This window comes from Triticum urartu, chromosome 7A (assembly GCF_056163025.1).
Source record: "Triticum urartu cultivar PI428250 chromosome 7A, HENAU_Tu73, whole genome shotgun sequence".
In the NCBI taxonomy this organism is placed as follows: Eukaryota; Viridiplantae; Streptophyta; class Magnoliopsida; order Poales; family Poaceae; genus Triticum; species Triticum urartu.
Window position 1 is genome coordinate 419,631,029 of NC_141879.1, and position 20,080 is coordinate 419,651,108.

The following is a 20,080-nucleotide window of genomic DNA, read 5'->3' on the forward strand; positions in this document are numbered from 1 at the left end:
GATCAATGCAACGTCATCCTCCGCAATATCTAGCTTTCTCTGTAGTTCGGCCACTTCTGTATTCCGGACAGCCACAGGAGGGGAAGCAGATTGTATTTCAAATCAAATCAAGGTTAATGCCTGAGCATATATCTTTGATCCTCCGATCGCTCCCTTCGGAAGACAATCTGAGTCTCAGGGGCTACTTCATATACAACAGGTGCATTCTGTCAATGAAAGTCAATTGTCAAAGCTACATCACAAACCACAAAACCTCTTAGAAGGCTCGTGAAGGCCTCATTCAATCCACTTTTCACGGATATAACCCTTTCGACCACCGTAACCATCAAGGAACGGTGCTCTTCTGAAATGGACGCTCGTTGTAGCATGTCCGTCATCATTTCTGGTGCTCCATGGTCTTTGGAAACCACCACCGGAATACGACATTCTAGTGAAGGAACCCGCTTGCTTGCCTCCAGAACCGTCTCCGGTTGTAAACCGGACAGTTCGGGGACGCCAGTCTCGATCCCGGAACCTCGAGTGACGGAGGCACAGCCTTCGGTCGCCCTTCGAGATGATACCTCGGTATCATCTCCTCTGTTAGTCGATGAGGCCGGAGGAGGCGTGTCACTCTCCATCATCTCCGGAAGAAGATCTCCTGAGGAGGAGGACGATTCAGAAACATTAGGCGTTAACCTGCATGGATGAACATACGATCACTTCACTAGTGGGAAAAGAATGAGGCACGTTCAAAGTGCCCCAGCTTCACTTACGGTTTGCCTCGAGGTTCGTCCTCATCATCAAGCTCTACGGCAACCTCACTCGCCCGGCCCATGCCGCTCGACGATGGCTTTTTTCCTCTCTTGGAAGGCTTCACCTCCTGATATTCGGAAGCAGCCCTTTTCTTGCCATGGAGGACTCCCTCTGCACCCTTGCCCTTGGGAAAAAGGATTTTGGTTTCCCCGAGCGCAGCCACCTGGTACGGTGCTGGAATCAGCATTCTCATCAGCAGGGCAGTCACAGGGTCTTCGGGAAGAGGCGTCGGACACCAGATTAGCACCGCTTTCTTTATCCATTACTGAACAGGGACGGGTTGTTCAATATCTCATTAAAAGATGCTTGAATGAAAGGTGCTCAAGTACTTACCGAAGTAGCTGGATGATTGCAGTCAAGGCCAACATCTTCGGTAGTGTCCGGCCATTGCCCTCGTTCCACAAAATACAATTTCCACATTCCTTCATGCGTAGTGCCGAAGAAGTGTTGTAGGGTCTGCCGCCCTTCTGGGTTAAACTCCCACATACGAAGAGGCCGCCGCTGACATGGCAGGATCCGGCGGACCAGCATTACTTGGACAAACTTTACAAGATCGATGCCCTTCTCGGTAAGGCTTCAGATGCGACTTTGCAGAGTCTGCACTTCATCGACGGATCCCCAGTCCAATCCCTTATTGACCCATGAAGCAAGCTGAGTTGGAGGGCCGGGCCGAAACGCAGGTGTGGCCGCCCACTTGGGGCCCGCGGCTCATTGATATAAAACCACCCCTGCTGCCATAAGTCGGAAGATTCGGCGAAAGATCCTTCGGGCCAAACCAGGCCGGCAAGCTTGCCTATTCTGACGCTGCCGCACTCTGCCTGCTCCTTCTCTGCCACCTGCGGCCTCACATCAAAGGTCTTGAGCCACAAACCGAAGTGCGAAGGAGTCCGGAGTAAGACGTCACACGTGACGATAAATGTCGAGATGAGGAGAACAGAGTCCAGGGCCAGATCATGAAAATCTAACTCATAGTAGAACATTAGCCCCCGGACAAAGGGGTTAAGCGCGAACCCTAGCCCATGAAGGAAGTGGGATACAAATACTGCCCTCTCGCCAAATCTGGGGGTCGATATGACTTGCCCTTGTGCCGGAAGCCGATGAAAGATTTTCGAGGTCAGATACCTTGCTATGCGGAGCTTCGCAATATCCTCCTCCGTGACAGAAGAAGCCACCCACCGGCCCTGACGGCTAGATACGGACATGACTAGGGCTGGTGGCGATTGGAACCCGAGGGTTGGAACTTGGGGTGGCTGGGGTTGTGGAAGAAGCAAGTGCAAGGGAAGAAAACAAGCTGGGTCTCTATATAAAGGCCCCAAGAATTGGGCATCTCCCCCAGGGTCTCTAAGCTTACCTATTACCAAGGAGTTGTACCCAGGGGATGTTAGGGTTACCCACGCCTGCGTTAATAAAAAACCCGTAAATAAAGGGACACGATCTCTGCCTTGACAAGACGTGCGAGTAAAACCGCACCCTGAGACATGGGGCGCCTCGTTAACCGACGGTTGGAAATAGCAACCGGGTAGGCATGATATGATGTCATGAACAGTTATCAACAAGTTGGGCTCGTGGGGTATTATATTCTCTGCAATTATATACACAGGTCCGGATATACTTACTTTGTCCGAAGACTATTCTAGAATTCGAAAGGAGGGAACCCGCCTTGCAATGCCAAAGACAAAATCTGCGCGCCGGATTCCTCATCATTGAAGCCAGGTTCAGGGGCTACTGAGGGAGTCCTTGACTAAGGGGTCCTCGGGCATCCAGCCTATTATCTACGGGCCGGACTGATGGGATGTGAAGACATGAAGGCCGAAGACTGCACTGTGTTCGGATTGGACTCTACTTGGCATGGAAGGCAAGCTTGGCGACCGAAGATTCCTTCTCATGTAACCGACTCCATGTAAACCCTAGATCCCCTCGGTGTCTATATAAACCGAAGGGGATAGTCCGGAAAGGATACCACATATACTCATTACCATATCCACATAGCCTAGACTTCTAGGGTTTAGCCATTACGATCTCGTGGTAGATCCACTCTTGTAACACTCATATTCATCAATATCAATCAAGAAGGACGTAGGGTTTTACCTCCATAGAGAGGGCCCGAACCTGGGTAAACATTGTCCCCCGTCTCCTGTTACCATCGATCCTAGACGCACAGTTCGGGACCCCCTACCCGAGATCAGCCGGTTTTGACACCGACAATGGTCAAGACGTGATGATATAAATTGTTGTATGAGATGATCATGTTTTGTAACAGTTATCAGCAACTGGTAGGAGCCAGATGGTTGTCGCTTTATTGTATGAAATGCAATCGCCATCTAACTGCTTTACTTTATCACTAAGCGGTAGCGATAGTCGTAGAAGAAATAGTTGGCGAGACGACAACGATGCTATGATGGAGATCAAGGTGTCAAGCCGGTGACGATGGTGATCATGATGGTGCTTTGGAGATGGAGATCAAAGGCACAAGATGATGATGGCCATATCATATCACTTATTTTGATTGCATGTGATATTTATATTTTATGCATCTTATTTTTCTTAGTACGACGGTAGCATTATAAGATGATCTCTCACTAAGTTTCAAGGTATAAGTGTTCTCCCTGAGTATCCACCGTTGCTATAGTTCGTCGTGCCGAGACACCACATGATGATCGAGTGTGATAAGCTCTACATTCACATACAACGGGTGCAAGCCAGTTTTCCACACGTAGAATACTTGGGTTAAACTTGACGAGCCTAGCATATGCAGATATGGCCTCGGAACACTAAGACCGAAAGGTTGAATGTGAACTAGATATGATTAACATAGTGATGTTCACCATTGAAAACTACTCCATCTCACATGATGATCGGAGATGGTTTAGTTGATATGGATCACGAGATCATTTAGATGACTAGAGAGATGTCTAACTAAGTGGGAGTTCTTAAGTAATATGATTAACTGAACTTTAATTTATCTTGAACCTAGTACCTGATAGTATTTTGCATGTCTATGTTGTTGTAGATCAATGTCCCGTGCTACCGTTCCTTTGAATTTTAATGCGTTCCTAGAGAAAGCTAAGTTGAAATATGATGGTAGCGATTACATGGACTGGGTCCGTAACTTGAGGATTATCATCATTGCTGCACAGAAGAATTACATCCTGGAAGCACCGATAGGTGCAAGACCCGCTGTAGGAGCAACTCCGGACGTTATGAACGTCTGGCAGAGCAAAGCTGATGACTACTCGATAGTTCAGTGTGCCATGATTTACGGCTTAGAACCGGGACTTTGACGACATTTTGAATGTCATGGATCATATGAGATGTTCCAGGAGTTCAAGTTAATATTTCAAGCAAATGTTCGGATTGAGAGATATGAAGTCTCCAATAAGTTCTACAGCTGCAAGATGGAGGAGAATAGTTCTGTTAGTGAACATATACTCAGAATGTCTGGGTACCACAACCACTTGACTCAACTGGGAGTTAATCTTGCTGATGATAGTGCCATTGACATAGTTCTTCAATCACTGCTACCAAGCTACAAAAGCTTCATGATGAACTATAAGACAATTCTCGAGCTCTTCACGATGCTAAAGACTGCGGAGATAGAAATCAAGAAGGAGCATCAAGTGTTGATGGTTAACAAGACCACTAATTTCAAGAAGAAGGGCAAAGGGAAGAAGGGGAACTTCAAGAAGAATGACAAACAAGTTGTTGATCAAGTGAAGAAGCCCATGTCTGGACCTAAGCTTGTGACTGAGTGCTTCTACTGCAAAGGGACTGGTCACTGCAAGCGGAACTGCCCCAAGTATTTGCCGGATAAAAAGGATGGCAAAGTGAAAGGTATATTTGATATACATGTTATTGATGTGTACCTTACTAATGCTCATAGTAGCTCGTGGGTATCTGATACTGGTTCTGTTGCTCATATTTGCAACTCGAAGCAGGGGCTATGGATTGAAGGAAGATTGGCTAAGGACGAGGTGACGATGCGCGTGGGAAATGGTTCCAAAGTCGATGTGATCGCCGTCGGCACGCTACCTCTACATCTACCTTCAGGATTAGTTTTAGACATGAATAATTGTTATTTGGTGCCAGCATTAAGCATGAACATTTTATCTGGATCTTGTTTGATGCGAGACAATTACTCATATAAATCGGAGAATAATGGTTGTTCTATTTATATGAGTAATATCTTTCATGGTCACGCACCCTTGATGAGTGGTCTATTTTTGTTGAATCTCGATAGTAGTGATACACATATTCATAGTATTGCAGCCAAAAGATACAAGTTTAATAATGATAGTGCAACTTATTTGTGGCATTGCTGTTTAGGTCATCTTAGTGTAAAGCGCATGAAGAAACTCCATGCTGATGGACTTTTGGAATCACTTGATTCTTGTGAAGCATGCCTCATGGGCAAGATGATTAAAATTCCGTTCTCCGGAACAATGGAGCGAGCAACAGACTTGTTGGAAATAATACATACTGATGTATGCGGTCCGATGAGTGTTGAGGCTCATGACGGGTATCGTTATTTTCTGACCTTCACAGATGATTTGAGCAGATATGGGTATATCTACTTGATGAAGCATAAGTCTGAAACATTTAAAAATTTCAAAGAATTTCAGAGTGAAGTAGAAAATCATCATAACAAGAAAATAAATGTTCTATGATATAATCGTGGAGGCGAATATTTGAGTTGTGATTTTGGTCTTCATTTGAAACAATGCCGAATAGTTTCGCAACTCATGCCACCAGGAACACCACATCGTAATGGTGTGCCTGAACGTCGTAACCACACTTTATTAGATATGGTGCGATCTATGATGTCTCTTATTTATTTACCGCTATCATTTTGGGGTTAATCTTTAGAGACGGCTACATTCATGTCAAATAGGGCACCATCTAAGTCCGTTTAGATGACACCATATGAACTATGGTTTGGCAAGAAACCCAAGTTGTCATTTCTTAAGGTTTGGGGATGTGATGCTTATGTGAAAAAGCTTCAACCTGATAAGCTTGAACCCGAATCGGAGAAATGTGTCTTCATAGGATACCCAAAGGAAACTATTGGGTACACCTTCTATCACAGATCCGAAGGCAAGATATTTGTTGCTAAGAATAGATCCTTTCTAGAGAAAGAGTTTCTCTCGAAAGAAGTGCGTGGGAGGAAAGTAGAACTTGATGAGGTAATTGTACCTACTCACAAAAATAAGTTCCAGTGATTCCTACACCAAGTAGTGAGGAAGCTAATGATGATGATCATGCAACTTATGATCAAGTTACTACCGAACCTCGTAGGTCAACCAGAGTAAGATCCGCACCAGAGTGGTATGGTAATCCTGGTCTAGAGGTCATGTTACTTGACCATGACGAACCTACAAACTATGAGGAAGCGATGATGAGCCCAGATTTCGTGAAATTGCTTGAGGCCATGAAATTTGAGATGGGATCCATGTATGAGAACAAAGTATGTACTTTGGTTGACTTGCCCGATGATCGGCAAGCAATAGAAAAATAAATGGATCTTCAGGAAGAAGACTGACGCTCACGATAATGTTACTGTCTACAAAGCTTGACTTGTTGTGAAAGGTTTTCGACAAGTTCAAGGAGTTGACTACGATGAGACCTTCTCACCCATAGCGATGCTTAAGTCTGTCCGAATCATGTTAGCAATTGCCGCATTTTATGATTATGAAATTCGGCAATGGACGTCAAAACTACATTCCTTAATGTATATCTTAAAGAAGAGTTGTATATGATGCAACCAGAAGGTTTTCTCGATCCAAAAGGTGCTAACAAAGTGTGCAAGCTCCAGCGATCCATTTATGGACTGGTGCAAGCCTCTCGGAGTTGGAATATATTCTTTGATAATGTGATCAAAGCATATGGTTTTATACAGTCTTTTGGAGAAGCCTGGATTTACAAGAAAGTGAGTGGGAGCTCTGTAGCATTTCTGATATTATATGTGGATGACATATTGTTGATCAGAAATGAATAGCATAAAAGGATACTTGAAAAAGAATTTTTGAATGAAAGACCTCGATGAAGCTGCTTATATATTGGGCATGAAGCTCTATAGAGATAGATCAAGATGCTTAATTGGACTCTCACAAAGCTCATACCATGATAAAGTTTTGAAGAAATTCAAAATGGATCAGTCAAAGAAAGGGTTCTTGCTTGTGTTACAAGGTGTGAAGTTCAGTCAGACTCAATGCCCGACTACTACAGAAGATAGAGAGAAAATGAAAGTCATTCCCTATGCCTCTACCATAGGCTCTATCATGTATGCAATGCTGTGTACCAGACCTGATGTGTGCCTTGCTATTAGTTTAGAAGGGAGGTACCAAAATAATCCAGTAGTGGATCACTTGACAGCGGTCAAGAACATCCTGAAATACCTGAAAAGGACTAAGGATATGTTTCTCGTTTATGGAGGTGACAAAGAGCTCGTCGTAAATGGTTATGTCGATGCAAGCTTTGACACTGATCCGGATGACTCTAAGTCACAAACCGGATACATATTTATATTGAATGGTGGAGCTGTCAGTTGGTGCAGTTCCACGCAGAGCGTCGTGGCGGGATATACGTGTGAAGTGGAGTACATAGCTGATTCGGAAGCAGCAAATGAAGGAGTCTGGATGAAGGAGTTCATATCCGATCTAGGTGTCATACCTAGTGCATCGTGTCCAATGAAAATCTTTTCTGACAATACTGGAGCAATGGCCTTGGCGAAGGAATCCATATGTGACGCCCGGATAATTAGGCTACAGTAATCCCACGTTAACGATGCCACGTCGCTTTGATTACTGTTAGTAATCTCGCGTTAGTTCGAAACCGATTCAAATTCAAAATCAAAATCAAGAAAACAATAAAAGTTTTTCAAATATTAAAACTAGAATGTTCAATAAATAGTAGATAAATCAGAGGCTATGATAAAATTGTAAACAACATTATTGAAATTTGATAAGTGACTTAAACAACCTCAAACAGTGGCTGAAAACATTATTTACTAACCTTTTATTAATAAAAAATAAATATGAAATGATAATTACCCCAAACTAGTTTTTTGTGGTAGGATATATTGTGTTGTGAATTGTGGGCCAACTCTCATATTTTACAAAACTCATTTGGTGCCCAAACAATTGGCCAAAACAGAAAAAGAAAAAAAAACAAACTGACAGAAAACTAAACTAAAACAAAAGAGACCCCCCCACTGGACCCCTTGGCCCAACTGGGCCATGGCCCAGCCGGCCGCCCCCTGGCCTATAGGCCACCCCACACCACCGAACCCTAGCCCATCACCCCACTCCCCGCACGACCCCCACCTCTCCCCTCGTCTCACTCACCCGCCGCCACCACACCACACACACACGCACACAGGAGAGGAGCTCCTCGCCCCGGTTCCTTCGCCTCTATCGCCGTGCGCCGTTGCCGGCGGCAACCCCGTCGTTGCCTCGCCTTCGTCCATCGTCGCTCGGTGCACGTCCGCCTCGGCCACCACTTCGACGCTCTGTCGCATCCTCGGCCCCCTTCGACCTCGACTTCCCCTTGACCCTGCGCCCCCTGTGAGGCCCTCCGTCGACCCCCTCTTCCCCTTCCATTTCTCCCGCCGTAGATCGTCGCGACGAGCTCACGATGAGCACACACTCATCGCGCCTCTGTCTCGCACACGACCGTGCCCGACCACCGCTCGGCTCCACTCGCCGCGAGCCCTGGATGCGTCCGCGCACCTTGGCTGCCCCTGGCCACGCCCCGCCGCGTCCTTCCGTGCGCCGGCCGTGCCCGCTTGCGAACCGCGCCGCCCGCCGCAGCTCTCGGCGTTCCTCCAACCCCCCCCCCCCACGCCGCGCAGCAGCCACCGGCCCCACTTTCCCCCTGCTCTAGCCGTCGACTCCCATGCTCGCTGTGGCCTCGCCCTGCACCATCGCCCCTGCCGCTGCTCTTCTCCCCCCTGTTGTGTAGCCCCGCTGCTGCTGCTCCGCTACCAGTGCCGCTCGCCGCGCGTCCACGTTGTTCCGCCATCGCATCGTCGTGCGTCCCCGCACCGGCCCGGCCACGCCCCCACCTCCAGCCTGCGCCGCCCCGCTCCGATCTGTCGCCGTGGCCGACGCCCCACTGGGCGGCCACGGGTGCACGCCCGGGCGCCCACTGCCCGCCACTGCCCGCGAGTACCCGCGCCCGATAGGCCCCCTGGGCCACTGACACGGGGGCCCCATGGCCCTAGAACGTTTTATTAGAAAAAAAGAAGAAATAAAAAAAGGGATAAATATAAAAATATATAACTAATTAATTAATATTAATTACAGAAATAATTAACTTATTTAATTTTGATTAATTAAACTAAACAAATAATTAATTTAATTAAACATTAGTTATCTACTTAACCTGGTTAGTTTATTAGCTAATTAATTAGTATGACATGTGGGACCCATGCGTCAGTTTGACCAAGTCAACTAACTGTTGACTACTGACATCACCCTGATGTCATGCTGACATCATAATTGTATTTCCTAAATTAATTAATTCTGTTAGTCCTAAAATGATTTAAATCTTTAATAATTAATATAAAATAAACCGTTGCTCAGAACGACGAGACGAATCCGGTTACGCAACCCATTCGTCCGCCACGCATCCCTAGCATAGCGAACACGCAACTTTCCCCCCTCCGGTTCATCTGTCCGAAAACGCGAAACACCGGGAATACTTTCCCGGATGTTTCCCCCTTCACCGGTATCACCTACTACCGCGTTAGGGCACCTCTAACGTCGTTACTTGTCATGTCATGCATCACTATGCATATGCTTGCTTATATATTTATTGTTTCTCCCCCCTCTTCTCTCGATAGACACCGAGACCGACGCCGCTGCTACCCAGTACGACTACGGTGTTGACGACCCCTCTCTCTTGCCAGAGCAACCAGGCAAGCCCCCCCCCCCCTTGATCACCAGATATCGACTACTTTCCTCTATACTGCTTGCATTAGAGTAGTGTAGCATGTTACTGCTTTCCGTTATTCCTATCCTGATGCATAGCCTGTCCTTGCTACTACCGTTGTTACCATTACCTGCTATCCTACTGCTTAGTATAGGATGCTAGTGTTCCATCAGTGGCCCTACACTCTTGTCCGTCTGCCATGCTATACTACTGGGCCGTGATCACTTCGGGAGGTGATCACGGGCATATACAATATACTTTACACAGCTACCTTACCTGTGATACTGTTCGGAGATGGGGGCTGAAGGGGCAGGTGGCTCCATCCCGGTAGAGGTGGGCCTGGGTTCCCGACGGCCCCCGACTGTTACTTTGAGGCGGAGCGACAGGGCAGGTTCAGACCACCTAGGAGAGAGGTGGGCCTGGCCCTGGTCGGCGTTCACGGATACTTAACATGCTTAACGAGATCTTGGTATTTGATCTGAGTCTGGCTACTGGCCTATACGCACTAACCATCTATGTGGGAGTAGTTATGGGTATCCCGGCGTCGTGGTATCAGCCGAAGCCTTCGTGACGTCAGCAACGGAGCGGCGCGCGCCGGATTGGACTAGAACGCCACTAGGCTAGGTCTGCTTCCGGCCGCCCACGCAACGTGCAGGTGTGCTAAGGGCGATGGTCCCAGACCCCTGGGCGCTTAGGTTTAGACCGGCGTGCTGACCTCTCTGTTGGTCTAGGTGGGGTTGCGACGTGTTGATCTTCCGAGGCCGGGCATGACCCAGAAAAGTGTGTCCGGCCAATTGGGATCGAGCGTGTTGGGTTATGTGGTGCACCCCTGCAGGGAAGTTAATCTATTCGAATAGCCGTGATCTTCGGTAACAGGACGACTTGGAGTTGTACCTTGACCTTATGACAACTAGAACCGGATACTTAATAAAACACACCCTTCCATGTGCCAGATACAACCGGTGATCACTCTCTCACAGGGCGACGAGGGGAGGATCATCGGTTAGGGTTATGCTATGCGTTGCTACTTGGAGGTCTTCAGTCTACTCTCTTCTACATGCTGCAATACGGAGGCTGCCAGAAGCGTAGTCTTCGAAAGGACTAGCTATCCCCCCCTTATTCCGGCTTTCTGCAGTTCAGTCCACCGATATGGCCTTTACACCTTTACCCATGCATATGTAGTGTAGCTCCTTGCTTGCGAGTACTTTGGATGAGTACTCACGGTTGCTTTCTCCCCCCTTTTCCCCCTTTTCCTTTCATTCTGGTTGTCGCAACCAGATGCTGGAGTCCAGGAGCCAGACGCCACCGTCGACGACGACCCCTACTACACCGGAGGTGCCTACTACTACGTGATGCCCGCTGACGACGACCAGGAGTAGTTAGGAGGATCCCAGGCAGGAGGCCTGCGCCTCTTTCAATCTGTATCCCAGTTTGTGCTAGCCTTCTTAAGGCAAACTTGTTTAACTTATGTCTGTACTCAGATACTGTTGCTTCCGCTGACTCGTCTATGATTGAGCTCTTGTATTCGAGCCCTCGAGGCCCCTGGCTTGTAATATGATGCTTGTATGACTTATTTTATTTGTAGAGTTGTGTTGTGATATCTTCCCGTGAGTCCCTGATCTTGATCGTACACGTTTGCGTGTATGATTAGTGTACGATTAAATCGGGGGCGTCACACCAAACACATCAAGAGACGCTTCAATTCCATCTGTGATCAATTCATGGAGGGAGACATAGAGATTTGCAAGATACATACGGATCTGAATATTGCAAACCCATTGACTAAGCCTCTCTCACGAGCAAAACATGATCAACACCAAGACTCCATGGGTGTTAGAATCATTACTATGTAATCTAGATTATTGACTCTAGTGCAAGAGGGAGACTGAAGGAAATATGCCCTAGAGGCAATAATAAAGTTTTCATTTATATTTCCTTATATCATGATAAATGTTTATTATTCATGCTAGAATTGTATTAACCAGAAAGTTAGTACATGTGTGAATACATAAACAAACAGAGTGTCCCTAGTATGCCTCTACTTGACTAGCTCGTTTATCAAAGATGGTTAAGTTTCCTGACCATAGACATGTGTTGTCATTTGATGAATGGGATCACATCATTAGAGAATGATGTGATGGACAACACCCATCCGTTATCTTAGCATAATGATCGTTTAGTTTTTCTGCTATTGCTTTCTTCATGACTGATACATGTTCCTCGGACTATGAGATTATGCAACTCCTGAATACCGGAGGAACACCTTGTGTGCTATCAAACGTCTCAATGTAACTGGGTGATTATAAATATGCTTTCCAGGTATCTCCAATGATGTTTCTTGACTTGGCGTAGATCGAGATTAGGATTTGTCACTCCGTGTATCGGAGAGGTATCTCTAGGCCCTCTCGGAAATGCACATCACTATGAGCCTTGCAAGCAATGTGTTTAATGAGTTAGACATGGGATGATGCATTACGGAACGAGTAAAGAAACTTTCTGGTGACGAGATTGAACTAGGTATGATGATACCGACGATTGAATGTCGGGCAAGTAACATACCGATGACAAAGGGAACAACCTATGTAGTTATGCGGTTTGACCGATAAATTTCTTCATAGAATATGTAGGATCCAATATGAGCATCCAGGTTCCGCTATCGGTTATTGACCGGAGATGTGTCTCGGTCATGTATACATAGTTCTCGAACCCATAGGGTCCGCACGCTTAATGTTCCATGACGATTTGTATTATGATTTATGTGATTTGATGAACCGAAGTTTGTTCGGAGTCCCGGATGAGATCACGGACATGATGAGGAGTCTCAAAAGGGTCGAGACATAAAGATTGACATATTGGAAGGTTATCTTTGGACACCGGAATGGTTTCGGAAAGGTTCGGGCATTTTCCGGAGTACTAGGGGTTACCGGCCTTCATGGGCCCTAGTGGAGGAGAGGAGGCGGCGGCCAGGTGGAGGCGTGCGCCCCCAAGCCCAATCTGAATTGTACTAGGGTTGGGCCCCCCTTTCCTTCTCCTCCTCCTTCTCTTTCCCCCTTCCCCCTTCTTCGGAAAGGAAAGGGGGGGCGTATCCTACTTGGACCGGGAGTCCATGTAGGACTCCCCCCTTGGCGCGCCCCTTCTAGGGCCGGCCTCCTCTCCTCCCCTTTATATACGTGGGAGGGGGCACCCCAAAGACACACCAAGTCTTCTCTTAGCCGTGTGCGGTGCCCCCCTCCACAGTTACACAGCTCGGTCATATCGTCATAGTTCTTAGGCGATGCCCTGCGCCGGTAAGTTCATCATCACTGTCGCCACGCCATCGTGCTGATGGAACTCTCCCTCGTCCTCAACTGGATCAAGAGATCGAGGGACGTCATCGTGCTGAACGTGTGCTGAACACGGAGGTGCCATATGTTTGGTACTTGGATCGGTTGGATCGTGAAGACGTTCGACTACATCAACCGCGTTACTAAACGCTTCCGCTTTCCGGTCTACGAGGGTACGTGGACACACTCTCCCCGCTCGTTGCTATGCCTCTCGTAGATAGATCTTGAGTGATCGTAGGAAATTCTTTGAAATACAGCGTTCCCCAACAAAACAGAGTACACACATTGAAATGGAGCAATACTATGATTGCTGTGAATACATAGCTATCCTTGTCGAAATGACTCAACAAAATAAAATATGTCATGAGACCATGACCAGCAGACCTTGCCTTCGGTCATTCTTGGATTTGCCTAAACTCGTGCAGGCGTTCGTCCAAGCAGTTGACATGCTCGCGGTACATCTGGAGCGCGATCTCGAGCTCGAAGATAGCTATTTCATCAGAGATCACCAGCTCGAGGATGCGACGGCCATATTGCTCTACTGTGCCCAGGTGGACACCAGGGCTAAGGAGGTGGTCGAGCCTACTGACCAATGCGTTGGCATCGAGAAGGACACAGACAAGTGGAACGGATCAACCCATGCGAATGGCGCGGCGGGCGTCTGGTGCAAGTACGGTGTGGCCGGCCTATGGTGCAAGTACGGCGCAGAGGGCCTCTGCCCACACCTGGTGAGGAATGGGGATACTGATGGGACGTGTACCCATCTACGACAATATGTCGACAGCATGCAAGCACCGATGGATCCGCTCTTGCTGTGCGTGGCACCGTGCCTCTCGCTCTGCGGCGCTCCAATGGTCTCGCCGTGCGGCGAGCCGCAGCCTATTGGCGCGGACGCACCTAGCTTGCTCTGCGGCATGCCATCGATCATGTTGTGCGGCGAGCTGCAGCCTCTCCGCGCTAACATGTCTATCTTGATCCGCGGCACTAAAGCTCCATGTGCCAAGGGTCTGCTCAACCCTGGCGATGACGCGCATCACGACGTCGTCCATCGCATTGCCGGGGAGCGCCTCAGCCTCGATGGTGCCGTGGCGCCTGCTCGTTTTCCCCGTCGATGAGGATGATGGCAGAGGCGGCGCTTTGGTGGGTTGGCATTCTTGGAAAATGTGGATGTGCTACAGGCTGCTCTTGTTGCCTCTGTGCGTCGCGCGCCACCTATGTGTATCCGCAATAGCGCTGGGTGGCGGGAAACCGGTGAGGAAATGGCGGGAAAGGTGGCTTGTTCATGAAACTTGGCATGCTAACATGAAATGGCATGAACATGATGCGGTATTTTTCGTTTCCAATTTGAGAGAAGGCAGACGAATTAACAACCAACAAAGGCATTTAGAAACAAATAGCTACCATGTTATCATCTGAAACATTTGTATAATTTAAATCATGGGCGTTCTGCTAACCATTCACGTGAGACCACGCGTCAGACTTTTACGAGCTAGGAGGTGCTGTGCGGGCAACTAGTTGAGTAGACGGGAGGCATGCGAGCGTAGTTCACTGAGGCTGTCTGGGAGGCATGGAGGCAGTCCTCCACTAAGCAGGATCACCCGGAAGTGTGTGAGATATACGCTATGTAGGCTCACTTGGAAGCTAGTCCTTTGGCTTCCATCACTGCCCGCCTCGCTACCAATCTCTCCATTAATGGCGCCCGAGCCGCTATTTAATACAGGCGGCCTTACTCTTCACCTCCCATTCTCCTCTCGCAGACCTCCACCAACGCCATGGCGGAAAAGGATCATCTGCCCCTAGTCTTCCAATTTGGTGAACTTGAATCCGAGGTGAAGGAGATTGAAAATAAGGAAGAATGGGGCCTCATGGACACGGACCAGAATGAGATGGCCAAGGCGGATGCTGCCCCCGCGCTCGTGCCAGCGACCATCCATGTGGCATTGATGGGCTAGTCGCCGAGCACCATCGTAGCGCTGGAAGCCACGGGCGTCAGCGCGGTCTCGGCGGACCCGCGTGAACTCATGTACATGCCAGCGCCAGCGCCCCCGCCTGTGCCCGTGTGCACCCCTACACCCACCGCGGTGCCGGTCCCCGTGCGTTTTCATGTACCCGTCATGCCCGTGCCCGTGCGAGCACGCCCCTCCATGTCATGGGACGCCGCCATTGACCGCTAACTTGCAGCACCATGAGTCGTCGTCCTCTCGCGCCCCGCCCGTCGATCGTGCGATGACAGGGTCTTTGATTTCCATGTCAAGAATATTCTGAGCTGGCTTGAAGACATGAACAACAGTGTCCCGGAGGACAACAACAACGACGATGATGGCATCCTAGAGGACGACAACGACAGTGACAACCTCCGTTGCCGCCGTAATTAGTTTTTTTGGGTTTAATATTGTATCTCGATCATATGAATGTGAAGTCACGGTGTGACTGAATGAAACCTATGGTTTGAACAAACTTGCGTTTCTCTCTCTGAATGTACGGACTTGTCAAAGGAAAAAATAATATTTTTTAAATTTAAAACACTCATCGCAAATGTTTTAGAAAGAACTATTGGGGAATGTAGCATGCAATTTCAAAAAAATCACGCAAGATCTATCTAGGAGATGCATAGCAATGAGAGGGGAGAGCGTGTCCACATACCCTCATAGACCGAAAGCGGAAGCGTTAGGTTAACGCGGTTGATTTAGTCGAACGTCTTCAGGATCCAACCGATCCAAGTACTGAACGTACGGCACCTCCGTGTTTAGCACACTTCAGCTCGATGACGTCCCTCGAACTCTTGATCCATTAGAGGGTCGAGGGAGAGTTCCATTAGCACGACGGTGTGGTGATGGTGATGTGATCCGCTCGGGGCTTTGCCTAAGAACTATGACGCTATGACCGGAGGAGTAAACTGTGGAGGGGGGCACCACACACGGCTAAGAGAACAACTGTTGTGTCTTTGGGGTGCCCCCCGCCCAAGTATATAAAGGAGGGGAGGAGGAGGAGGTGGCCTGCCCAAGGGGTGGAGCACCATGCGGGGGGGGGGCAGTCCTACTAGGACTCCACTCCTATTAGGATTCGCACCCCCCTTCCTTCCAACGAAGAGGGGAAAGGGGAAAGAGGGGAGAGGGAGAAGGAAAGGGGGGCCGCGCCCCCACCCCTTGTCCAATTCAGATTGGGCAGGGGGAGGCGCGCGCCTCCTCTTGTGGCCTTCCTCCCTCTTTGCAATATGGCCCATGAGGACCATTAACTTTCCCGGGGGGTTCTAGTAAGCTCCCGGTACTCCGAAAAATCCTCGAACCTCTTCGGAACCATTCCAGTGTCCGTATATAACCTTCCAATATATGAATTTTTACCTCTCAACCATTTCGAGACTCCTCGTCATGTCTGTGATCTCATATGGGACTCCGAACAAACTTCGGTCACCAAAACACATAACTCATAATACGAATCGTCATTGAACGTTAAGCGTATGGACTGAGGGAGTCCTGGATTAGGGGCTCTCCGGACAGCGGACTATATCCTTTTGCCGGACTATTAGACTATGAAGATACAAGATTGAAGACTTCGTCTCGTGTCCGGATGGGACTTTCCTTGGCGTGGAAGGCAAGCTTGGCAATACGGATATGTAGATCTCCTCCCTTGTAACCGACTCTGTGTAACCCTAGCCCCCTCTGGTGTCTACATAAACCAGAGGGTTTAGTCCGTAGGACAATAATAAATCATACCATAGGCTAGCTTCTAGAGTTTAGCCTCTACAATCTCGTAGTAGATCAACTCTTGTAATACTCATATCATCAAGATCAATCAAGCAGGACGTAGGGTATTACCTCCATCGAGAGGGACCGAACCTGGGTAAACATCGTGTCCCCCACCTCCTGTTACCATCCACCTTAGACGCACAGTTCGGGACCCCCTACCTGAGATCTACCGGTTTTGACACCGAAATTGGTGCTTTCATTGAGAGTTCCACTGTGCCATCACCGTAAGGCTTGATGGCTCCTTCGATCATCGATAATGATGCGGTCCAGGGTGAGGTTTTCCTCCCCAGACAGATCTTCGTATTCGGCGACTTCGCACTGAGGGCCAACTCGCTTGGCCATCTGTAGCAGATCGAGAGCTATGCCCCTGGCCATCAGGTCAGGTTCGAAAACTTAAACTACACTGCCGACATCCGCGGAGACTTGATCTTTGATGGATTCGAGCCCATGTCAGGTGCGCCGCACGATCACGACGAGCATGATTTAGCTCTGTTGTCGGACAGTGTTCGGAGGATCACACCTACAACTACTCCGGTCTTCAATCTAGAGAAAATTGCGCCATCCGAGGACGGGTGGATAGACCCCGCCATGGAGGCCGCACTCTCAGTGGCAATGGAGCCGGATACTGACTTCACCCCTCACGAGAGTCATGTTGCCGAACCACTGGATTCACCTCCGGCCACAGACTCCAAGCCGCCTGCGTCCGTGCCTATCGAATCCAATTGGGCGCCGATCATGGAGCTCACCTCCGTGGATATCTTTCAGCACTCACCTTTTGGCGACGTGCTCAATTCATTAAGGTCTCTCTCCTTGTCAGGAGAAACTTGGCCAAACTATGTACGGCTAGAATAGGATGCGGACGACGAAGAAATTCGCTCCCCACCCACCACCCACTTAGTAGCCACTGTCGACGATTTAACCGACAGGCTCGACTTCGACTTCGAAGACATCGACGGTATGGACGACGATGCAGGAGACGAACAGGAACCACCGCCCACGGGGCGCTAGACCGCCACCTTATCATATGATATATACATGGTGGACACCCCCAAAGAAGGCAATGGCGACGAGACAGCGGGGGATGACCCCTCCAAGAAGCAACCCAAGCACCGACGTCAGCGGCGCCGTTCTAAGTCCCGCCATAGCAAAAACAGCGATAACAACGCAATAGAAAATAACACTCCAGTCGACTCCAGAGGAAACGACGACCACATTGACCCAGTGGAAGAGCATGATGAAAGTAGAAACGGTGAAAATAATACGGATCCGATGTCCGAACACGGCGACGCCGAGGATAAACCTCGTCAACCCCCCTCGAGGGAGGAAAACAGTCCGGACGAAGATGCACACATCATCCCGGAAATGCACTTGGAACAAGAGAACATCCGCAGAAGGCTTATTGCCACAGTGAGGAGTCTGAAGAAGCGGAAGCAAAGGCTTAATGCCGCACAAAATAAGCTCAACAGCAGGTGGAACAAAGTGCTCGCCAATGAATAAAAGTATGGTGGAAGTTAGCACACAAAGATCTATCCAAAGCGCAAGCTATTACCTGAATTCGACGATGAGGCCGTAGAGCCCACACAGCCCAAAAATAAAACGGCCAACCGGCCGGATCAACCACCTTGTGGCTGCGATAGAGCGGCTAACAAGGCCGCACATAAGTCAACACATGATCTCCGTGAGGACTTGCGCCAAAATTCCAGTATGACCAGATCCATCTATGGATCTAGGAAGCGCGCTTCGGCACAAAATCAAAACCGAATACTACAACCGTCCAAACGCCATGATACATCCAAATACAGGGGTGCCGCACACCCTCTATGTTTCACCGACGAGGTGCTAGACCATGAATTTCTAGAAGGACTCAAACCAGTGAGCATAGAGGCGTACGACGGGACCACAGACCCTGGGGTCTGGATTGAGGACTTTATCCTCCATATCCATATGGCTCGCGGAGACGATCTCCACGCTATCAAGTACTTTCCCTTCAAGCTTAAAGGACTAGCTCAGCACTGGCTGAAAAGCCTCCCCAAAAACTCAATTGGAAGTTGGGAGGAGCTCGAGGATGCTTTTCGGGCTAATTTTCAAGGGACCTATGTCCGACCTCCGGATGCAGATGATTTAAGTCATATAATTCAACAGCCTGGAGAGTCAGCCCGAAAGCTTTGGAACAGGTTTCTCACTAAGAAGAACCAAATCGTCGACTGCCCCGACGCCGAAGCCTTAGCAGCTTTCAAGCACAGCGTCCGAGACGAATGGCTTGCCAGACACCTCGGCCAGGAAAAACCGAGAACAATGGCAGCCCTGACAAGCCTCATGACCCGCTTTTGCGCGGGCGAAGATAGCTGGTTAGCCCGCAGTAGCACCAGCGACCCAAGCACATCCGAAGTCAGGGATGGCAATGGAAAACCACGACGCAGTAAAAACAAGCGTCAAAATAAAGAAGATAGCCCAGATAATACGGCGGTAAACGCCGGATTCAGGGGCTCTCAACCAGGTCAGTGGAAGAAGCCTTTCAAAGGAAGCAGAGATGGACCGTCCAACCTAAACAAGATTCTAGACAAACTATGTCAGATTCATGGCACCCCCGATAAACCTGCAAATCACTCCCACAGAGAATGCTGGGTCTTCAAGCAGGCTAGTAAGCTAAACGCAACACAAGGGGAGGGAGACACCAAGCGAAGACGAGGACGAACCTCGCCAGCAAAGCACTGGAGAACAGAAAAAGTTCCCACCAGAGGTTAAAATAGTAAACATGATCCACGTGACGAAGAGGAGAAGCAAACATGCACTCCGAGACATACGCGTCGTAGAGCCCGTCACCCCTAAGTTCAACCCCTGGTTGGCTTGCCCGATCACTTTTGATCACAGGGACCACCCGACAAGCATCCAGCATGAAGGATGGGCTGCCTTGGTGTTAGACCCAATAATAAACGGATACCATCTCACACGAGTCCTTATGGACGGCGGCAGTGGTCTAAATCTGATATATCAGGACACAGTCTGCAAAATGGGGATAGACCCAACAAAAATCAGCCACAGTAATACTACCTTCAAAGGAGTAATACCAGGTCCAGAGGCCCGATCCACGGGCTCTCTAATACTAGAGGTTGTATTCGGTTCATCCGACAATTACCAAAGCGAGAAGTTAGACATCGACATTGCTCCATTCCGAAGCGGCTATCAAGCACTACTCGGAAGAAGAGCTTTCGCTTGTTTTAATGCGGTACCACATTACGCTTCTCTTAAGCTTAAGATGCCGGGTCCACATGGCACCATCAAAGTCAGTGG